Source organism: Aythya fuligula, chromosome 2, assembly GCF_009819795.1.
Source record: "Aythya fuligula isolate bAytFul2 chromosome 2, bAytFul2.pri, whole genome shotgun sequence".
Classification (NCBI taxonomy): Eukaryota; Metazoa; Chordata; class Aves; order Anseriformes; family Anatidae; genus Aythya; species Aythya fuligula.
The window spans coordinates 49,898,508-49,923,427 of NC_045560.1; the positions used below are offsets into that span (position 1 = coordinate 49,898,508).

At 37.4% G+C, this 24,920-nt stretch overlaps 1 long non-coding RNA gene across 1 annotated transcript; it reads left to right on the forward strand.

Annotated features, from left to right (window-relative positions):
- The first annotated feature begins 905 nt into the window (after positions 1-905).
- On the forward strand, positions 906-20,534 carry LOC116486366. The gene is made up of 4 exons (XR_004252946.1): positions 906-1,096; positions 1,235-1,425; positions 7,475-7,572; positions 20,315-20,534. It is a non-coding gene; the product is annotated as an uncharacterized LOC116486366 (long non-coding RNA).
- Positions 20,535-24,920: the final 4,386 nt, after the last annotated feature.

Sequence of the window (24,920 nt, forward strand, 5' to 3'; positions counted from 1 at the left end):
CAAGAGGATTTCTGATCAATAAGCTAATCCATTTGGTGAGATAGAAGGGATCAGTTTGCAGGCTTGATTTATTTTTTCTTAGGCAATGCATGAATGCCTTCACAATTATGAACCTCGTGTGTCTGACTTACCAGAAATCTCTGGTGTAAGCATGTACATGTAGGTCATTGTCCTGGTTTCAGTTAGAACAGAATTAATTTTCTTCCTAGTAGCTGGTGGAATGCTGTGTTTTGGCTTAGGATGAGAAGAGTGCTGATAACACCCCGATGTTTTAATTGTTGCAGAGCAGTGCTTATACCAAGCCAAGCACATCTCAGCCTTTCGCTCTGTCCTGCCAACAGGCAGGCTGGGGGTGCAGTAAGAGCTGGGAGGGGATAGACCCAGGACAGGTGACCCAAACTAGCCAAAGGGGTATTCCATCTGATGTCATGCTCAACAATATATAGGGGTGGCTAGCCGGGGGGAGGGGGCCGGACTGCTCGGGGTTAGGCTGGGCATCGGTCAGCGGGTGGTGAGCAATTGCATTGTGCATCACTTGTTTGTACATATTATTATTACTTTCCTATTATCACCATTGTATCATTATTATTATTATTGTTATTATTATTTTGTTATTATTATTTTTCTGTCTTATTAAACTGTCTTTATCTCAACTCACGGGCTTCACTTTCCATTTCTCTCCCCCGTCCCAGAGAGGGAGGGGGGAGGGTGAGCGAACGGCTGCGTGGTGTTTAGCTGCCGGCCGGGTTAAACCACGACAGTCATGTAGTACAGCTGACTGATGCTTGATGCTTTTCCATGATGCTCACTGTAGGAAAGCTCTGCAAGATGTAAGGAGCCTATACATCTTTTTTCTCTCTCTCTCTCTTTTTTTTTTTTTTTTTTTGTCTGCAGAGGCTCCACAGTGGACCACAAATACAGGGAAAATGGAACAAGTACTTCCTTTCAGACATGGGTTCATGCTGCAATGATGGAACAGGCCCAGTCAGCATGATGCTGCCAATCAGTCTGTGCTTGGGGAGACCTAGGCTGCAAGATAGAGACAACACATCAGATATTGTTTGCTAACACAACTATCAGTTTCTTCTGACCAAAGGTAAAATAAATCTGAAAAGTCCAGCATGCAGGTAATAGTCAGATCTACTCAACTAAAATCTAGTGGTTCCAAGCAAAATATCAGGCTGAAAAAGGTCAAAAAGAGGTTTATTCACCTTAACACCTTTTTTTGTTCCAGAGATCCCTTTCAAAAGCATCATGCTTAGCCTTGTCTCTCAGAGACATTCACCTGCATAGCCAAAGGTCTTCACTCTTGCCCAAAGTACAAGCTGCTTCTCTGCACAATAACAGAAAAAGTCCCTGGCTGTCCTGGTAATATCTCCAGTCCTGTTCTTCCAGGGTACTCCTGTCCTTGAGAACTAGGGGAAGGTGAGTAATTTTTAATATACCTGAGGAACTGCAGCTTACTCCGTGTGTCAATGGTGCTTATTATGCTTACTTTCTATGAGGGAAGTGGTGTGTATAGCAAGAGAAAGTCAGAGTACCTCCTGTCATTCACAACAAAGATTTGAGAAATTCACAATGTCAAAAAGGGGGTGGGGTCCTATAATGTGTTTTTAATGAGCTTCTGAGATTATACCTGATGGCAGAACTGATCAACATCAGAGACAGAATTCACTCCAAGTTTTCACTCATGTTTGTTGGCCAAGTATAATGAGGAGCCCTGAGGATCTCCTGTTAGCACATCACTAGCTTTATGGCTGTCAGGTGGGAATCTCAGTCTGATTGTTTGTCTGAGAGCATTTCAGTTCCTTATTTCAAATTTCAAAAGGATGGGCAGCAATTTGTCTCAGCATCTTTGTTCTTTCTTCTTCACAACCACATGCTAAAACCAGAATGTTTTACTGTCAGCTGTTAGTACTTGGCATAACATTCTTCAACCCACCTTTTCCTCTTCTGCTGTGTTTTGCTTTGTCTGAGACTGCAATCTGACATAAACCAAGATAGCTGAGTGCCTCAAAGAAAAGTCAGAAGTCACTGTCATGAGACACAGCTTGACTGCATATTAGCAAATACTCAAGCAGTTTACAAATCTCCTAGATCTGATCCTCTTTATGTTTTCTGATGTTTTAACGAGTCAAAATTTAAAAACCTATCACAAAAATCTGGTAATGACTTTTCAAATGGGTTGGATTGCCTTTAGGATCCTAGGCACAAACTTTCATCTCTTCTGTCCTGTAAGTTTCAGCAACCCGTCCTGATACCCATATGTTCCCTCTCAAATACCTTTCTTCTCCAGCTCATCACTTTCTGATACATTCACCTTTCAGGAGGCTTTTTTTTTTCAGTCTTGATCTCTGCATGTGGCTGAATTTTTTTTCTCTACCTGGTTTAAAAAAATAAATAAATTGAAAAATGTAGTTAAGAAAAATGTATTTTCCCTATTAAGAAAAAAAATCCAGGTTACATTTTAATAATTACAGAATCCTAATGAATAAAAAATATTCAATGTGGAAACAACTCAGAGGAAAAGGTACTTTTGCATCTCCCTCGAAGAGTCACAGTGTGACTCACATACATACATGCTTTTGCCCCAGGCTGCCAGCCATTGTCCTCTTTTGCAGCCTGTAATTGCTTTTTATGCTTCCAGATGCCTCCTTGCTCATTGGGCTTGTACAGTTTCACTTTCCTCCAAGTCCTCCACAAATGAAAGTTCTTTCCACTGCTGTTCTCTTCAGAGAGATACATAGTTACCCCTGCCTCTCAGAATACAAATAAATTCAAGTTAGAAAATTCAATCACTATTTCAGAGGTGCCTCATCTAAAGGGGAAAAATGCCATATAGAGGAGAAACCATTATTTCCCTTATTAGAAGACTAAATTTAAAAAAATATATATATGCTAAATTTATGAGTCAAAGGCCTTAAATGTTAGAGAATTAAAAAACTTTATTTTAATATTTCCCCTTCTCTTGCACAGTCACATTGCACTTTAATGTTTGACATATTCCTATTTACAAATAATTCTGTATCATACACTTTTTTAAAAAAAGCTCATTTTGATAATATCACAGATAGGTGATAGACAGACAGATGGACACATATGTAATATACAAACAGCAAGATTTAGATCTTCTGGCAGGACATGTTGCTAATTCAAAACGAAGAACAACACTGCTGGGTTGCTTTCTATGTCTGGCCTGGTCTATTCATGCTTCAGGCTAAGTTTTATGGTATGGTAAACCCTGACCATTAGAAATCTTTTCTTTAAAATGTGCAGGGTAGGGGACACCCCTAAAAACATCCAAAGAGATGGAGAGGGCAAAGGTAGCACTGTCCAACTTTGGCACCAGGTCATCTGGCAAATGTAGCCTCATCTCAATACTAGACCTAGAGAAAGCTTTTTAGTTAATTAAGTAATTGCTTTCTACAATTTCCTGAGGAAAGGAAATTGAGAAGGATGTGCTGATCCCTTCTTTCTGGTTATCAGAGATAATGCATGAGGAAATGGCACAAAACTGTACCAGGGACGGTTCAGACTAAATATTTGGAAAAATGTCTTTATCACGTGGGTTGTCAAACACTAGAATAAGCCTTCTAGAGAGATGATTGGTGTCCCTTATTTGTCAGTGTTCAAAAGGCATTTGGATAATGCTCTTTAAAATATGCTTTAACTTTTGCTTAGCCTTGAAATGGTCAGGCAGCTGGACCTGATGATCATTGTAGGTCTCTTCCGACAGAACTATTCTATTCTATTCTATTCTGTTCTGTTCTGTTCTGTTCTGTTCTGTTTAAACTTAATGTGGCAGCATTAAAGTGGAAGTTTAGGACTGGTGAATGCTATCATCAGTTGCACAGTCTGTTTTCCCAGAGGAAACATCTTCCCACAGAAAAGACTCATAATAAAGACAATGGGTGATGGAGATAAAAAATTTACAGATACAACAGAAGAAAATAATTACATGTGGCATTGTTATATACTTAGAAAAAAAGAGTTAATGATAGCTTTGGATGCTTTTGCTATTGATTCTACAATTTCTGCTGTGGCAATAATATATCATAACAATAATAAAATCATAGAACTGTTGAATTGACTTCATATGGGCACTAATGAAACTAATCAATCCTTCTATTCATAATATGTAATTGTACATAACCATATAACTAATCTTGCAACAAGGCTCCTTAGAGAGAAATATGTGCAGAACAGGTACAGTTTTCAGTTCCAAATTCTGAGTTCCAAATTCAATACTCAGCATTGTGGTTATTTGGGTTCCACATTAAATAGTAATCACTGGATTGAGCATGTTAAGCTAGAACTGCTTGTTAGTCTATGTGGGGAAGTCAATTTTGATAGCAGCCATTAGGAAGGAAGGAAGGAAGGAAGGAAGGAAGGAAGGAAGGAAGGAAGGAAGGAAGGAAGGAAGGAAGGAAGAAAAGCCAACACAAAATGTGGCAAACTTTTCAGGTTGTGGTTCTTACAGGTGTATTTGCACAGGAGACAGAAGCATCAAGAGCTGTGTGCAATTTTTCATTACCTACCTCTCCATTGTCTTCCTCTTTGAAGAACTTATCACTATTTTTACTGGGGTTTTTAACAAGGTGCTGTTAATAGTAAAACAGCTCCTGTGGCTTTGTATCCTTTGTGGGAAACCACAATGGCATAACCAAGGAGCTTGTTGTGGCCGTGACCTAGCTATGGCCAGAAAGCCCTTGCAATCCATAACCTCCACTTTTCAGTTTTCAAATGACATCAGACGTTGGTTAGAGCCATTGATTATCTGGCTTACCATCTACCGTCTACCTTTTCACCTGTTTTTATAAGAATGGCTTGGGAAATAGCTCAGTTCCCACAAGAATTTTAATGGAAACATACCAAATCACTCAACTTCTTTTATTTCTTCAGGTGGTCCTGGTTGTTTCCCTCCCTTCTCCCAGCATCAGCAAGTAGAAGACAGCTAGTGTGTTTTCTTGACAAAGGCCACAAGTATGGGTACTTCAGACTGTTTGCAGGACTGAAGCCTGTAAAAACAAGTATAGTTTGTTTTACGGAGACAGAACTCTTTGATGAAATTTGTTCTGCACCTCCCTGTATGGCCAAGTGCTACACATTACCTGCTTAGGACAGACCCCTTTACAAAAGCATGATAGAAGTATATGAAGCATACAAGGATAATGAATATAGTAGTCCTACAGCAATGATGGAATCATAACAAATCCATCTTGGCATACCTGTTCTTTAGCTATTTACAGAGAACAGATATATAAAAAGCACACCATACTGATTTCCCTTTTGCTGAAGAGGTGTAAGCCACAATCCCCTTGTCTGTGGAGTAAGAAACCTTCCAGGGCCATAAAACACTGTGTTCGGGCTTGAGAGTTATGCTGCAAGCCCTGTTGAAGTGGGGGATGAAATTGCTGTTCAAAGCAAATGTCATTTGGAGGCCAGGAAAGATCCATGGAGAAATGAAAAAGAAGAGAAGGAAGAAAATGCAGCCATAGTATTGAGGTTTCAGTATGGAAACCACTAGATAGATCACACTGAAGGGAACCGAATGCTGGAGGGAAGACATGGATGGGAATATTCATTTGGTGACCCAGTCTGACCATTTGGAGCAGATACACAGGTGCAGTCAAAATGGTATGGAATGAAATAGAGAGCAGAAATGCTTTTCATAGAGGAGGTTTGCAGCCTTGCCCCCTTCCTCTTCCTGGTTTTTACTGTGGGTAAGTGCATATTAAGTGACAGTGAAGCAGCTCAGTCCAATTTTAAATGGATGCTGTAAAGTGGGCTTTTGACAACTTATTAAAAATTTAAGTATAATTCCAAACCCTTGAGTTACTTGATTTTATAGCAAACATTTATCTGTGTGAATAGCAATACATGATGTCTGTCAGCAAGCCAGATACAATAACCCCAGGCAGATTTTCCAAAAATAAAATAGCAGTCTATATCTGTCAGGACTGTGCTGGTGCCATGTTGTACATGGGCATTTCTTTAACTTCATAATTCACACAGCTGAAACGTGTCTAAGAGTTGGCTCATGTGATCTTACAATCTGAAAGAAATTCTGTTCTCTTCCTCAGTGTGGCATAAACAGAGTAGTTACTGGTAATGGGCTTTCAAAACACAGGTTATGTCAGAAGAGTGTAATTAACCAATGTTAAAGAAGTAGATTAAAAAGAAGAAGGAAGAAGAAGAAGAAGAAGAAGAAGGAGGAGGAGGAGGAGGTCCATTTATTTTAAACTGAAAATACAGTTACGCAATTTTGTTGTTGTTTTAAGAGAAGCAGCATAAAAGAAATAATGTGCTTCAACAGATCACAGACTTGATTGTAAAAAAGACCTAAAGTTGACTGAGCTCATGAATGAGTTGGTATTTGACAGCTGGCACAAATATAGCCCCCCTGGGTTTTCTTTTCTCCATTTGTAAAAAAGGCAATAATGTGCATCCCACACCTGAGATTTGGTTTGCAACCACAGTTTTGTGTCTGCAAGCACCTATACAAAATCTGTTTAAAGTGCAAATATGTTTACTGAAAAAAAGGTTAATTATTTAGTTTTGTTTTAATATAGACTAACATCAATTGCACTGGAATGTTTTAGCAAAAAAAGACACACTACTCTGGAGAATCTAGCAGATTAGGAGGCTAACAAGACAACTGTATGCAAGTCCTTAAATTGACTAAATTGCAATGACAACTCGTGCTTTCTCCTTCCACAAAGGGATAGGTAGCCAAACTCTCTTTGGAGACAATAGCTTTTACAAAGCAGGATAACATTATCAGTTAAGGCAGATGGAACAAGACTTCAGATAAATATGGGATTAGCGTGGGAACCAGGTGGCAATGTTCTTGACTGTTCTGCAGTACTGGCATCTGCACTGCTTTTCTCAGGAATAAATGAGTAGTGACCATGAGAAGCGTTTGCAAAATCAGCTTTCCTGACACTATGTTGTTATTTGTGTAAGCCTTTATATTCTGCCCCTCCCCCCTCCATCCCCCCAATCAATAAATAGATCTTGTCAAATTCATACATATGTATGCAGTGTTTGAATAGTTAATAATGTGAATATCTCTCTGTGCTTGTTTCAACACAAACATTTGTGCATATCTATATATATGCACTTGACTTCCAGTTCTGGTAAGGCTAATAGCTGGACTGAGGGAACTTCTTTGAAAAAGAGAAAGAGCAGAACTAAGTAGTGCTTACTTTGCAAGTTTTTTTCTGTTTTGTCAATTTGGAGGCCTATATTCAAGAGTCATAATCTGTCATATAATATATCTCTAGTACTTATAATTGTGAGTATTAAAAGAACATTACAGGGAGCATTGAATTTATACTTTCTTTTCGCTATTGCAAAGTTAATGAATTGTGACAAATTTACAGAACTACTGTATTTCAAACATGGGAAATGATATTGTATAGTCCCATTTAACTGAAAAACTGATTCTTTAATACTCTGTTTTTCGTTACAGAATAGAGATCCATGAGGATAACACTGTCTCCATTTCAGTTAAGAGGACATGAAAAAATAAAAGATGTGGCCATGGAATGCAGTCACTTTTTAAAGATGGTAAAGTAACAGTTCAATTTGTCATTGCATTAATGCAGCTGACCACTAAGGAAAATGGATCCTCTGTTTACTGTGGTCACATTCTGAAATGAATCCTCTTATTGTGCCACACTATTAATAAGATTGATACATTCTGTGAAAAGCAAGGCAATTGTATCATATGATCTCATGCATAAACTGATCAAATTTAAAGCAATACAATTTACAAGTTTTGCCTGTATTTGGGGTAATATTCTGGTCTGTAGGTTCATTTTTTTTTTATATGTATTTTTTCCCTTTTATATGTATATATATTTTTTTCCCGTTTCAACTCTGAATTCATTTATAGACAGTGTGTACTTACTTATTTTTGTGCCACTGCCACAGGTTCTTCCTCAGCTCTCATTATGCTAGTCCAAAACATCCAAACAGGTTAGGCTTTCTGTCAGTTTCTACAATTCTTTCAGCTCTTTTCTGCATCTATTCCTCTTCTATTTCAATACATCTTTCCTTATTATGTAGAATCAAAATTGTACACTGCCTCATATGGAATCTTCTTATATTGTCTAGAAGGACATCAAAAGAACTCTGGGAAATACTTATAGTTGAATAGCACTTGCTTTGCTAAAGAAAAGTGGCTTTTGGTCTCAGCAGATCCTTACATCATTGATCCTAAGCTGCTGGGTCTTTGTTACGTGTACTTTAAGTTATGTCTGAAAGTCAGCAAGACTATATAAATGATATATATTTATATAATAACATGCATATATATTATAATAACATGCATATATATTATAATACACATATATATATATATATCAATAATATAAGAATATAGATTACTATAATTGCAAATATATTTATTGGATGAAAAGGAAGTACAAACTATCTAAAATGTAAGACAGAAGAAAAAAAAATACATGAAAATGGGCAAGAAATGTTACATTTGTTAGAGGAGTGCTGTGTATTGTTAGGGGAATACTTACTGCTACATCACATAGAAATTATATATGATATTGCACTGTTTATGAGTGTAATTATCATATCTATTTTGTCCATTACCTATCTTTCTCTCCATCAGAAGGGGTGTTTTTAGCTTCAGTCCCCTCTTATGTAGGTTGTATTTGCTTTACTAAAGAGGACTGTATTGCTTCTCAGTGATGCATGTTGGAGACACTTTGCAAACACCTTCAAAAGGTATTAAAGACATGGCAGCAAAGGAAAATAATTTAGTTACATGGAACGGGCAGAAAACAGTTTTTTCTCCCTTTTCTTCTCTCTTGCTACCAATTTAAACAATAGAGTTTGTCATTATGTCATTGGCTCCATCATGGAAGAGTCATGATTCATCAATATGCTTAAGTCAGTTTAAGCACAAGCATAGTAACCTGTACTGAGAAAAAATAATTCCCACTCCTATCTTGTGCTGTTTTCTTGAAAATATGTGCTGAGCAGCAAGGGATATGTGTATTATGGAAATGGAATGGAAGAAATACATTAATGGATACAGTTCTTCATTGTTTTTACCCCTCTTTGTCCCAGTCTTAAATAATATGAATGACACAAGAATAAAGGACTAGGAGGAACCTCCTGATCACAAACTTTCATGTCAAAATACCTCAGTACCACTGCAAAACCTCTTTCATCAACACTTCACAAACAAGCTTCTTCAGACAGAATTCCTATTTTACATATTGGCTGGGTTACTCTGCCCTCACTGCAGTTGTGCTTTGCAGAATCACACCATCACTGATATGAAAATACTGTGTCCAATACCAAAATACCATACAACATAATAATGACATGAAAGAACCAAAATTTTATTTTCTCTAGTATAAAATACTTATTCTCTGAAGATTGACTAACTGCACTTACTTTTACTTTTTACTTTCTAGTAAAAATTTCCCTAGAGACTCTAGACTTCAAGTGAAGATTTTATACAAGGACATATCTATAGATCAGGACTATATTTGTGTGGTTTAAAATACATCTGTTTCTTCTCTTCAATAAGGTTCTGTCATTTGACTTAAGCTACTTCATTTAAAATATTCTTTTTCTGCCTCAAAAATGTAGGCAGAATTATTATTATTATTATTATTATTATTATTGTTACTATTACTATTACTATTACTATTATTATTATTATTATTATTATTATATGTTTATAGACATTTCTATTGAGTATATCACCAGGCTACTTGATGAAGTTGGAACAGATGTTCAAGAATGGTACAAAGACAGAAACCTTGTTTACAAGTGAATGTCTTTAATAATTGCTCATTGGGAGAAAAAAAAATGAAAAAACAAAAACAACAACAAAAAAACATCTTTTGTAATGTATACCTTTTCATGTATGTACAAAAGTGCAAGTTTGTGTTGTTTCCAAAGACCTTAGACTGGAATTAAGAGAGAGAGTTCTTTGTCTGTGTTCAGAGGGATGCAACATATTCTCCATGGCCTTGAACTACAAGAAAATCTGACACTGTGTTGCAAGGCTGTCAGGCATTTGTTGGTGATAGCTCATATGATGAGATAAAATTCAGAAGTAGGTACATGTATGATACCAATCATTTTCTCAGCCAAATAAGGAAAGAAAAAAGAGAAACAATGGTGTCTGTAAAGCAAACCTTAGTGGAATCATATCAGGAATTTACCTTGAGACTGTACTGAACTGCCAAGATGATCAGTCATATTTTTGGGCATAGCTGGGAGAGTCTGATAGAGGAAGCAGAGAGAAAAGCCAAGGATATGGAAAAGAAAAAGGAGGAAAACAGAAGTTGTTAAAATACTAAGACTGAAAGCTCCGCTGGTATTCCGTCTGCGTATTTCCCTGCCCCCTTTAAGCTGATAATTAGCCAGAATGACATGGAAACCTCTAAAACAACAGCATTGATTCAATTCAATGGGAAAAATGTATTGTAATATTGTTTCCAAGGAGAAAGTACCCTATATTACAGTCATAAACATGTATATATATGACACATACACATGCGTCTTATGTGCCAAAAATATCCACTGAAAATATTACAAGAGGGGCAAATGAGAACTAACTGATTTCTGGTCTACAGTTGACAGTCTGAAGCTGAAAATTGTGCAGTACATCTAAGGCAAATTTTCTATTCAGGACTGGAGTGAGGATGTTTCAAAGCTGGTTAGCATATCCAGTCAACAGCATCCAACTCTACTGGGTTCTGTCTGGTAACTGTAATACAGGAATCAAAATACTCTAATTATGCTTATACTTGACACTTTGGGCTCCTTGGCAATGTCCTTTTAATTAGAAAATTTGTGAAAAGATCTAAAGAACTAGGTTAAACTAAAAGTGAAAAAATGTGATGTGCTGATACAGACAGGTTAAGGGTTAGATGAAACAACATAACCTTCATCCACAACAAATGCTTTCAGTCTTTCAAAGGTTGTGCAAGGGATATGTATGTTCATTTCCACCTCCCTGTATTTAGTTATTTCACAAAACAAGGATATTAGGTTATTCTCAAAACAAGGATAAGCATTAGTGTGACAACACAGGACACTTCCACACTGACACTCAAATGTTTCAGAGGCTTTCGCTATTTTTCTGGAGATGGTAGAAATACATATTTACCTCTGGATTGTTGTATTGGCAGGGCAACCTTCATATTCAACACCTGAAAATGTTCTGTGACTACAGGGTAACTCAGCGAACTGAGTTTGAGATGCAGATAGCCAAAGAAGCTTAAGTCAAGGAATGAAATCCTGGCTTCACTGGGGTTGGTGCAGACTCAGGCATTGATCTTAATGTGAATTTAACAATAATTTTTAGAAATGTCAGGCATGGCTCCTGAGCCTAATTGATGGAAACATTTTTATGAATGTCAAATTTTAAAATGTCATTTTTACCTCAAGCACATGACTTGCTTATATATGGATTCTTTTTTACAACACAATAAAGGACACACAGCACTTTGATTTTTATACACACCATGCTGAAAATGGGATCATTGATACCTGGAATTGCTGCTAGGATGTGGAACAACATTGAGGACCTCCAGCTTTGTGTCTGAACAGCTATATCATTGACAATCCTGAGCTATGTAACAGCAATTTCAAATAATTATCTGGGTGTTAATTATAGCATATGTACTAGTGCCCACTGTACACCTTCATACTATTCACTGAGCTAGAGGTGATACTTCTCATTCTAGGGAAAAAAAAAAAAAAAAAGCTTTTCTATGACAAATTAAGTACCCAGTATTTCTGCAGTGCATACACAGCAGCTAAAGGAAACCAAACTAAAATAATCTCTTCGACTGCATCTACAATACCTTCCATTATTCCCACAGAGCTCCCACAGAAACAGCTGCAAGTCAAGGACTCAGAATGCGAAGCAATATAAATTCTTCATTCTTCCTCTAGCCTCCATCAGGTGCTTTGCTATCAAACAATGAAAAAGTCAGAATGTAAATGATGCTAGAAAACATATATATAAAATGTACATACATACATATACACAGACACACTGTATGCATTAGTCCAGGTGCTTATAGCAGTACTGAACTGCAGCTCTCTACATACACTTCACAGAAACAGAGACCCTGTTATGAGCTACTGCCTCTATTTCTTTTTCCATACACTCAGGCTATTGTAACATCTTCTCTCCCAGCAGTGCTTCCTTTTTCTTGACCTTTTACCCTCTCTGCTTTAGCTTTTCTATGAATGGCAATGAAACAAAAGTAGAGAAAAAATAAGAGAAAAGTAATTAACAAGAAGGAGATTGTTGCAGCTCCTCAGAGGTATCCTTAGAGAGTGACTGTCTGAGATCATTAGTGCAACAGAGGATATCAGAGTCAGGGATAAACAGGAATGGGCTGAACTGGAAGGAAAACAAACAAACAAACAAACAAACAAACAAAAAGATAAGGTAGATATTCGTTATTTCTGAGCCTCATTTTGTTAGAAGAAATAGACTCGTAGAATCGTAGATTTGTCTGGGTTGGAAGCAACCTTAAAAATGTCTAATTCCAACCTCTCTGCTGTGGGCAGGGATACCTCAGAGCCCCATCCAACCTGTCATCCACAATTTCTCTGGGCACCTTTTTCCAGCACCTCACCATCCTCTGAGCAGATAATTTCTTCCTTAATTATGCAGTTTAGGCTGGTGCTATGCTTTTAAATTATAGTTGTAGACTGTATGGTTATAACCATACTTCATCTCCTTGAAATTTTAATTTGTGACTGTTTGGACAGTATCTAAGAGTATTATTGGAAGGATAATCTCTTAATGCTCGGTTATTCAATACTACATTGACAAATTAAATGGAGAGATGTTGTAGATATTTAGACCCTTGTTAAACTGCTATCAAGCCTTACCTGCTTCATCTAGCTGTACCTTGAGTAATATAAAAGGTAATACAGATCAAGGAATTTCAAATGTATGCCCCAAGCCTTCACATATATTACAACAGTAAAACCCAATAATGAACTTGTTCCTTAGGCATTATTAATAGGATTTGGATAATCACAGCAAAAGCCCTTAGTGCTGAAATTATATTCTTTTTGTTGACAACACATTACCTAATGGGACTATGTGAATCTGAAAAGAAGATACACTGATTGACGTGAATGTTATAGTATTAAAAAAATAACTTCAGTGAGGCACCCCTGTAAATTAATAATTTGTTTTAATTTATTCCCCCCTCAGTTGTCTCAAGGAATATTTTCAAATGAAAGTCAGATGCTCATGCCTTCTAACTGGAGTTAGGTACTAAGACAGCGGGTTTTAAAACGTCCGTTGTGGGGATTAAAAGACTTCCTACCAGGAAGCCATGTCTGGTGCATATTTCATAAGGGGGCCACAACAAGGTTCTACTCTGAGACTGCTTATTCTCACTTGTTCTCTTCATCACAAAATCCATCAATGACATTTTGCATGTCATTTGCCTCTGGAAGCTGTCCTACCTCAGCCTATGGCCAGGAGGTGAAATTATATATTCCATAAAATTACTGAATATTACATTCCTAGTTCCATCATCTATTAATATGACTGCTCCTGAGGAAAGACAGACCAACGTAGGTAAAAAGAGAGTGCTGCAGCCAGAAGGGAACAGTTAATTATTAACTAGGAAGTTTGAAAGAGGAATGTTTTGCAGAAGAGTCTGTCCCTTGGCAGTTTAACATTCCTTGGCTGTCCAACATGCACTTTTCCCTGCCCTCCTTGGGCTTTTCCTTATGTGCAACCTGAGCCATTCTTCCACACAATGAGATGGAAGGAAAAACATATTCTGCTTTTTCCCCTTGTTCCTGGTTTCTGTATTCTGCCAGTTAACACACAGTCCTAGGAAAGGATGAGAGTAAAGCAGACCTGGGTGGAAGTCACTTTCAAGGAACAGTTTTACTGGTGCTGAACTACAGTGTCTTGAGCAGTTATTGGCAACACACTACAAGCTTTTATTTCCCTGCTTGCTGTCCCCATTGGGGGTATCAACCCCCCTTGCCAGCCACATAAGGCGGGTGCCAACTGCTGGTAGGTAATCAAAGAAAAACAGAAGTTGCAAGATTCCTTGGGTTATTATATGACTATTTTCCTAACCTTTGCTGGAGCTCTGTACCCTCTGTTACGTGGTGGGAATAGAGGCAGGGGGGTTGGTTCCTTACTTCTATAATTTGTAAAAAGGTAAATGTTTATATCAGATTTGTCACTGAGAGGAAGAGAAAAAAGGGTTTTAAAGGCACTTTGCATGTAAGTACTCATGAAACAATACTGTTATTCTCACGCAGCAGGTAGTAAGCAACAGACACAGACAAAATGACTTAGCAATGCAAAATAAGCTCCAGGCATCTGGTAATTGTACATTTTTCTTTTAAAACCCCTCACAACACTGAATTGCACTGGGTCAATCTGACCTGTTCTTAACTGTGTTTGTAGTGGTAGGAAATCTTTGTGACTCACAGTTTCAATTAGAACAACATTTTTGACTGTTCAGGTATGGAGCTGGGAGGTGGAGGTGGGGTTGAGGAGGGAAGAAAAAAGAAAATAAAAAAAAAAAAAAAAGAAGAAAAGACAAAAAAACCCTCAATCCTAATCAAAAGAACAATAACAACAAAACTCCTTATTTGCACCCACTTCGTACCCCAAACGCTCTCATTTTCATGAATTGAACTGAAGTTAGAGTGTTTTCAAAGTATTTATACAAAAGGTGTGTTTTCATTATACAGCCCCTTTTATTTATCACCTATCTTTCTACCTTTCTTTGTAAGACATACATAATTATGGGTCTGTGGAAACACATGATTCAGAGAAACACAAAATATCAGATTGGAAAGGACCTCAGGAGGTCATCCTGTCCAACCCCCCTGCCCAGGCAGGGTCACCTAGAGCAGGTTGCACAGGACAGCTTCTGAGTACCTCCAGGGAGGCAAACTCCACCAACTGTCTAGGAAATTTGTGCTAGTATTGCCATCTTCATGATGAATGAAGAAGATCGCTCTGACTCAGCTCCTCAGAGTTTTTGCCAAGTGATTCTTCATATGACATCTTAAAATCTGTGCTCTGCACCTGGAACACCTGTAGAAAGGGCGGAGAGAGCCAGGCACTTCTGAATCAAAAAAAACAAGCATGCAATCAACAGGAATAGGCATACTTCCTGGCTCTAGCAGAGGCCTGTAGAGCTAGGCACCCCTAGAAATGAACTACACATCTGCCACTAGGAAGGCAAAAGGTGACATTGGCCTCCAGGTGTTGCTCTCCTCTACCAAAACTGGATACCAGGGTAGTGTGAGGGTAGTGTGACAAAGAGGCCCTGTAGAGGTCCTGATCTTCCTAGAGATCGGAATTTGCCAAGAGGCTTTGTGTTAGCACAGCCCCTTTGCTGGTGAAATGATGTATGGAATAATAGAATCATAGAATATTCTGAGTTGGAAGGGACCCGTAAGGATCATTGAGTCCAATTCCTGCCACCACACAGGTCTACCCAAAAATTCAGACCATATAACTAAGAGCATAGTCCAAGTGCTTTTTAAACTCTGACAGGCTTGGTGCTGTGACTACGTCCCTGTGGAGCCTGTTCTAGTGTGTGACAGCCTTCTCAGTGAAGAACCTCTTCCCGTTATCCAGCCTGAAATGTATGTAGCACTGTCATGGGAGCTACCTTGCAAGGGGCTTAAGATTCACAGGCAGCTGAAGTCACAGGTTGATTAACATCAGCATCACTGTGCCAAAATGAGCACATCCTGGATGAGGCTTATTAACCATGCTCTAAATTTAGCACGGCTTCAAGGTCAAACATGTACTGTGACCACCAGCTCGGAGTACCAACAAAGCATGATGGTTCCACCATCGAGTCTGCTCTCATCATCTGTCATCTTTGGAAACATTCTATATGTAATGATTTGGTCAAAATCAAAGGTCCGAATCTTGCACCCTTCCTCAGGCTGAGTAATATGTATTCTTTGTTCTTATGACTTAAGTGTGCAGTCCCATGCATTAAGCAAATGCTTTAGGATTCATCTGAAAGAGTTTTGTTGAGAAGTGTATGTAAAATAACTGATGCCTATAGACAAATTTTGTCTATCTATAAAACTTCTTGTAGTTAACAATACAAACAACAACAACAAAAACAGCTTACCTCCCCACACTAGTTCTACTGCTTGCAGTTAAGTGTAACCCATAAATACCAAGGGATTGTCCAAATGTATTATATGTTTCAATTGTTAGAACAAGAAAAAAGTATTACTTTTCTACCACACATTGTATTTCATAGTGGTTTACAGCTGGAAAGAATAATGAAAAAAATATATATTTCTTTGGCTTATCAGAGGGAGAGAGCTAATACCTGCCAGCAAATCCCATTATGATTATTATATACTACTTCAGATTGGATTCATTCATATATTGCACAGATATTACTAATAAGACTTCTTGCAACCATATGTGAGTCTTTGCAAATTGTGATCAACCTCAATGCAGCTGCCACCAGGTAATGGATTAATAAGATGATGATATTAAATTAATTAATTTCTCCTTATCTGCTGCTGCTCCTGATGTAACCTTTCTGGATTTCAATAAAGCTTTTGATACTGTCTCTCACAGTATCCTTCTGGGAAAAAAATGACCAGAATACAGTTAGATAAAAGCATAATAAGATCGGTGAACAACTGGCTGATGGGTCACAGAATCACAGAATTTCTAGGTTGGAAGAGACCTCAAGATCATCGAGTCCAACCTCTGACCTCTGGGTCAGGCCAGAGGGTTCTTGTAAATGGGGTTACATTGGGCTGGTGACCTGTCACTAGTGGGGTTCCCCAGGGCTCCATTTTAGGACTAGTCCTCTTCAGTGTTTTCATAAAGAATGTGGATGAAGGACTTGAAGGCTTTTTGAGTAAGTTCACAGACGATACCAAATTGGGTGGAGATATTGACTCTGTTGAGGGTGGTGAGGCCTTACAGAGAGAACTGGAAAAATTAGAGAACTGGGCAATCACCAACAATATATATGAAGTTTAACAAGAGCAATTGCCAGATTCTGCACCTGGGAACGGGCAACCCTGGCTATATGTACAAAAAGGGGAAGAGATGCTGGAGAGCAGCCCCGTGGAAAGGGATCTGGGGGTTTTTATCAACAACTAGCTGAACATGAGTCAGCAGTATGCTTTGACAGCCGATCGTATCCTGAGGAGCATCAAGCACAGCAGCGCTAACCAGTCAAGGGAAGTGATTGTCCCACTCTACTTTGTTGCTGGTGCTTCCTCATCTTGACTACTGTGTGCAGTTTGGGTGCCGCAGTAGAAGAAAGATATAAAGCTGTTAGAGAGCATCCAAAGGAGGGCAACAAAAATAGTGAAGGATCTAGAGGGGAAGATGTATGAAGAGCAGCTAAAGTCACTTGGATTGTTCAGCCTAGGGAAGAGGAGGCTGAGGAGAGGTCTCATTGCGCAGTACAACTTCCTTATGAGGGGGAACGGAGGGGCAGGCACTGATCTCTTCTCTCTGGTGACCAGTGATAGGACCTGAGGGAAGGGCTTGAAGATATGACAGGGGAGGTTCAGGCTGGATATCAGGAAAAGGTTCTTCACCAAGAGAGTGGTTGTGTACTGGAACAGGCTCCCCAGGGAAGTGGTCATAGCACCAAGCCTGTCAGAGTTCATCAAGCATTTGGACAGACACGTGATCTGATTTTTTATTTTACTTTATTTATTTATTTATTTATTTATTTATTTATTATGGTCCTTTGGGGTCTCAGGAGTTGGACTCGATCCCTGTGGGTCCTTTCCAAGTTGGATATTCTATGATTCTATGACTTACAGAGCAGTTCCGACTCTACCATTCTGCACACACAGTTCTGACTCAGACTTTCACAGAAAAATGGAAGGAGCACCATCAGGCTTCATTTATCAGGAATAACTTTTTGTTCATGCTCTTTCACCTCTGGCACCTAGGCAAACTAAATCAGCTGGTTCTATTGACCCCACACATTTTGTGCAGGCTGCCGTGGAATTATGATAAATTTACTGAAATAGGATAGATTTGCTGTAAATTGAAATTAAGTGAGGCCTTGAAATAAAAGCCTTCAAAGGATTAAAAATGTGCGCATTTGTTCAAAGCAAGCAAACTGATTCACTCAACTCTGTTCTGCAGATATATACTATATATATATATATATTTATACTATATATTGGTTTCAATGCAATTCTAAGTGCGTCAGCACAAACTTATCCAGTTAAGTCAGTCCTGGTAGCACTTGTCCAATAAACAGTGTGAATTCAGTTACAATTAAAATATCTGAATTAATTTGACTGTTTTTTAAAAACAACCAACTAAACAGGTAAATTTTAAAATGCTGGAAAGGTTATTTAAAAGTAAGTTATTTAAAAATAAGAGGGATAACCCCTAGTCTAGTCAAGATTATTATTTTTTTATTCTCTTTTTAGTGTACTATAGCCAATAAAATCTTCGGCTTGGAAAAACAAGAGAGGGTGGGAAAGAATTCCATTCTGACCTTTAACTGAACAGATCATCTGATTGAATCTCCATACCCTGAAAAAATGAGAGCAAGAGTGTGTGTTAACAAGAGAGTTTCCTTTCACTAGGCAGGGCCACAGTAGAGATACATTTCCTATCATCTCCCTCTTGTTTATATAGTGTGTTTATAAAACTACTGCAATTCCCCACTTATTATTGGGGTCTTCCCATTACCAGCTAAAAGGGTATTGAGGACTCACTTAGGGGAGTAGTGATCACTAAACAATGTGAAATCTCCATCTGTTCAGAACCAGCAGCAGCTTTTCTTTAGGTAAAGATAAAGAGTAGTATCACAACATCTGCTAAATGGGAAATGCTTTCCATCTTGTCTTACTATGAAGACAAGTGATGTCAAGGAATGCTTTCACCAAGAAATTGAATTACAGTTATCATGCTATGAAGTCATGCGACTGTCAGTGAGATCACTGATGGCACAATATAATGCAGCACACAATGAAAATTTGAAAATGAGGGTAAATCTGCCATTATAGGAAGATTTGTCTTATCTGGATAGTTTTTCTTCTATCAGTTTTTATAAGAATACTTCAAAACAAACAAACAAACAAACAGAAACGGGGGGAAAAAAAAAGGAAAAAAAAAAAAAGATAAAGAAATTCTTAAAGAAGCCCACAGTAAAAACCATCCTGAAAATGCTATCTTTTGTGGGGGAATTGAAGGTATGAATTAGAATGGGCATCTCCAAAAGAGACAGCAGCCAAATCCTTTCTAAAGGAAATCCATTTCTGAGCCTTTGAAGTGCACAAAAGACATCTCTATTTTGATTTCTGAAGCCACTTTGAATAGTACTTAGCAAGAATTCAGACACACTGTACTTAAGCAGTGTGACACCTAGAAAGCAGGTATAATGTAAAACTGTTTCATTAAAAAACTTGTCGCATCAGGATCCAAACAGAAAGTAGTTTTTTCTGGAATGAACAAAAATTAATGTGCATGATCTGTTTTTCCATTGTCTTCTCTAAAGGATGTAGCCCAACTGGACCATAAAATTGGTCACCAAAAGGATATTTGAACACACACTTTGCTCAGGTCACTGTGAAGTTAGCTATTCCTAATTTTCAGGAAACAACACTGCAGAGAACTCCACCTTTACAGTTTTTTGAATGGAAATAATTTCTTCCTTTATGCCTCCCTTTGGATGATGTACTCAGATGGATCATTACTTTGCGGCATTTATATGTAATTGAAATTATACGTATGTTCAAATGGTATTAAAATCAGAAAGAACAGATACTGTTTTCAGAAAGTTACTTACACTAGACATTAAAACCATTTTCATCTTTTAGGCATACACACTTCCTGTCTTCCTGAAAATATTTAAATTATGTTTTCATAGGACAAATCACCCAACTGTGCTTCCAGTGAAACAGAAACACATTTCTCTTTCAAATAAATAAATAAAAATAATTGAAATGGCATACACGCAAATAATTGTTTCTTTTTGCTTTTTTACATCTCTTCTTCCTCATTATTCCATCATGTTAATGTTTTCCATTTGAAAGTTTGATGAAGTTGAAAAAAGAAACTGAGTTTAGCCTGTCTTTACCTGACTTGTGACCCATTGTTCCATTGTTTATAATCCTTTATTTATAAATAATTATAGATATATGGAGAAAAAAAAAAAAAAGTTTTCCCATTACTTTTATTTGACTTCTATGGACAGCCATGACCTCTGTCCCCTGCTTCTAAAATAAATGTTTGTTCCAAAAATATGCTAACCATCTAGTATTTTGTTTGCACTCTATTCAGGAGCTTGCATAAATATTCAAGATATACAGAGAAAGAAGGGAGCAACATGCCTGATATTCTACTTTACGTTACTGGGATTCCTTGCGGGACTGAAACAACCTCTTAGCCATGGTTGTTTCACACGCTTTTACAGACCACTGCTGGCAAGCCATGTGAACTCTGGAAGCTGAGTCTTTTCTCCTTTCATCTGCCCTCCTTCATTACATGGATTTCCCTTATTGTGTGCCACCTACCTACACAGTGCTCTGCCTGTCAGCACTGCTGACTGTGTGCCAGCCCGCTTTCCTTCTGGTTACTTTTTCTCACTGTTCATTTGCCTGTCTCCAGCATCTACCTGCTCCCCTTACTCTGTATACTAGCTCTTTTCTACTATTGGCCTGCTTATTGCAACTCCCCAACTAACTGCTCTTTCCCAGTCCTTATATATGAAAGGGTAATATATGTAAAAATCTTTCAACTTGCCAGCTCAGCAGTGTTACACCTGAGAACATGCCTGCCTCTTATGCAGTGAGAATACCTATTCCATTGCTTATCAGATTAATGAGCATTTAGCTAAATAAGACTTTCTCCAGGAGGCCAGCTTCAGTGTGTGCAGGAATGCTAATGACAAGGTGGGGAGATAACAACTCAGTACTTCAAGCAACCGAGCAGGTACTGAAGACGGAAGCCTACCCACTTGAGACAACTGCCTTCACATCTCAGTGCTGCTGGGGGCCCACAAGTCACAGCATGTAAGAAAGTAATTACCTGCAAAGAAACAAAGCCTACACAGTCACACTCTCTGTTTCCCTCATAAGCATCTAACTGTTACCTTGGCGTTGGTTTTTAATGATGGATTATCCCTTTTCACATGCTATCAGCTATCAGCCAGGACTCAAGTTGACAATTCTTCAAAGTGGGGATAACATAGTTTTAAATCCACATCATATAATGCATTCTCAGGCACTATGAGTACAGAAACAGAAGAGTTTTTGTTTGTTTGTTTGTTTGTTTTTGACAGGAAAGAGCCCACTCAAGTTTGCAGGAAACTCTTTGTTATTTCTAAAAGCCCTGCACATCAGGCCTGTCAGATCTTCCATCATAAGTCTCTCTCTGTTCTCCCATTTGCAATGCATTCTAGTTCAAAAGAGTACCAAAGACAAAATCTGCAAAGGATACAAAGGGAATTAGAAATATAAATGCACCTGAAAGTTGATTGCACTATCTTAATGCTCTCAAACTACTTCTCAAATTCTCTGTTCAGCTGCTAACTGCTCCCTAAACTGCTCTCTAAGTGGTTGTTGTTGTTGTTGCTATGGGTTTTTTGTTTGTTTTGTTTTTCATTTTAGTTTTATATCCTTGCTTTTGTTTCCCTTTTGGACTATAAATTAAAAGGACTAGACTTTCTATTCATATAGCACGTTGCAGAAAACAGATTCAGCCTAAAACCTAAATTTAGCCACAAATCAACATTTAATTTATATACTATTATAAAAAATTATAGGGAGCAATTGTCCATCACTAATATTTATAGCCATTACCTTTATCACATTTTGAATACAGAAAACCTTTCAGTATTAGTTAAAACTATTACATTTTTCTTTTTCTCAGCCAAAATTTTCTCAGCAAAATCAGGAGATCACCTGATCTCCTCTCTAGACACTTCTTAGAAAGCAATTGGCAATTTGTAACACTTACTAAATTTAAAAAGTTAATTGCTATCTAACTGAAGTAGCTTATTATACAAGTACTGGGACTATGCATATCTGCCAGTTGAATACACTAAAGCATTCCATTTAAGCAATTTAAATTAAAATATCATTTTATAAGTTGTTTTGATTGTGATTGCATATTGAGATTTTAAATAATTTTGATTTAATTTCAAGGGAGATGGATTCATTTTGTATATTATCAAATTGTAATCATTTTTGTGTGATTAACATTTAATTTATGTCTCTGCTCTTAGCACTTTCTATTGCTACAGTTGTAGCTGTATTACACTTTTTGAAAGGCTAAGTGTTCCATGCAAAGCACTGTGGAGATGGAGTAGCAAAAAGCATGATGAAAATAAATGAGACTTGGAGCTCCACAAGCAATCCTCTAGTAGGATATCTCTATCATGTTTTATCATACAGCCAAAGAAACATCTCTGTAATGGTAAAAAGGCTTTGTAATCAAGACAATTAAAAATGTGGGAGTAACAGAATCACTTGCTAACCAAGACCAAGACTACCAGAAGACAGCTCTGGATTAGTTCTCAGCCCAAACCTTATATATTTAGGAGACAGTAATACAGACAGAATGGATGTAACATTATACTTTCTGCAGCACAGATGGGTGCTTTCTCCTTTGCTATTCTTCAGTGTCTACTTCAGGACTCACATCCATTTTGAGAAATAATAAGACAGAACATGATCCACTGCAAATATATTATTCATTACTAGAATTACTATTATTCATTACTAGGCATTTAGTTTTGTTTGTTTGTTTTGGCAGATGCTCTTTTTGGAGGGGGAAAGGGCATATGAAATCAATGAGTTATCAAAATAGTGAATACTTTGGCCTGAATTTGGTAAATGGCTGTAACCAAATTTGAAAAAGCAGAAAAAAATGTCAGAAGCATGAAGATAAAACATTTTTACGCTTCTGAACTGAACCATTTTCATTTCTCAGCAAAGTTCACAGAGGGACAGATTTTCAAGTCTTCAAGGAGTATTTGAGGTGAATTGCCTGGAAATAGTCCAGTTCAAATAACTTGGAGTGCTTATGGGAGGATGTTAGAAATATACATCTCTGAATATGCTTTCAAAGTTAAAGGACTACTCTACAATTCTTGAGAACCTGGTTGTTAGCAAACTGCTGAAGAACAAGTACTGACAAAGAATTTAGCTTTTGCCTTATGTTGAATTTCACCTAGGCAAATATTTCATAATGTAGACAGTAACACTTGTGGTCAGTACCTCTTTAAACTGAAGTGTCCTAGGTAATTGCACACTTCCCCATATATTTTCTGAAGGAAATTCCGTTAGCAGCAATCTGATTGAGCTCATCAGAAACATGTGCCAAGTAGGAATTTACATCCTGTCTTTGTCTCAGGAGTTGATTTGAATTTACAAATTTGTTTTCCTTGCTGAGGTTTATAAATGAATCCATAGATGGTTTGTCAGTGTGTATTGTTTTATTATTATTATTATTATTGTTATTGTTATTGTTATTATTATTTATTTATTTATTTATTTATTTTTCCTGTTGTCAGCTCTGGGTTTTGGAAGGCTGCTATGAAATATTCCTACTAATAGCTCTTTTGAGCCTTTGGTTAATGTACTCCCACACACAATAGAAAAAAAAAATCTACAAAGTAACAGCACTAATATGACAGTTGGAGGTAGTTTGAAAATGACAGTCTTTATAGTGAGCAGTACAAGCAGGAGCAACATAATCTAAAGGGTAGACTGCTTTTAAAAAAAAACTTCATATGCAAGTTGCAGCCACCATATTTAAAGGATATTCATTCATAACATTAAAATGGGATATTTTTTGTGTGTTTTCATGTATGTACATATTTTTAATGATGGAAATTTTCTAGAGTAAGTTATAGAAGAGCTAGCTTTAAGGATGTTATTTGAGAAGATTTTTACATTTTGAATAGCAAAGTCAGAATATCAAGAACTATCCTGGTAAGTTTACCAAGAATGAGATTGGTCTGCTGTGAAATTAGATATTTTAACTGAGTATCTCTCAAGTGCACAAGGTTAAACTAACTGTCTCATATATAGTTTTGAACAGATTTTCTCTCCTAGGAAAAGGGTAGAAAGAGCTTAGGCAGTCAGGGGTCCCCTCACACTCAGAGTGAGACACACTCCTGGAACAGGCTGCAATAGCTACTGCTGTAGGATCTACTGAAGGTGACCCATTAATCAATCATCTCAATAACAACTTCTCCATTTAATTGCCTGACCAGCTGATAGACCTTTCTAATCAAAGTGGAGACACATATTTCTACTCAGGGCACTGACCCAGATAAAGAAAAACTAAGGGCATCTAAAGATCCATTCTGTCCCCTAAATGTTCATGGATAGCTTCAGGTTGTATTGTGTCTTGATCCGTTTATTTTTATTATTATTTTGTTATAGCTGTGTTTCCTTATTTTCACAGTGTAAGTAGCAGAATGCTGCATATACAGAGTTGAAAATATCTGTATTTTTTCTTTATTTCTTTAAGACTTTATTTCTTCTTTCAGAGTATAGGACATACCAGATAAGCTTTTTGTTATTAAATTTTAAATAGAGAAGAACTGAGACTAAAAACTTGCATCTGAACCTCTCTGAAACTTAGGGAGAAAGAACTCCTCATTTTCATACTTGGATACATGTTTTCTCTGCCAGTTTTCACAGATATACATCTGCCAAATCTGCCATGTCTTTATGAGATCTATATTTACACCATACTTCTTTCTCTGTGACAAGCTCAGCTTCTTCAGATGTTATTTTTTTATCAAAATATTAGATTAAAATATCCTTCAGAAGGCTGTGTAATTTTTATCAAAGAAGAATGAAAGAACTTCAGAACTCTATTACAAAAACAGGCTTCCCTCAGTCCAGACTGCAGAACCCCAAATGAATAAACA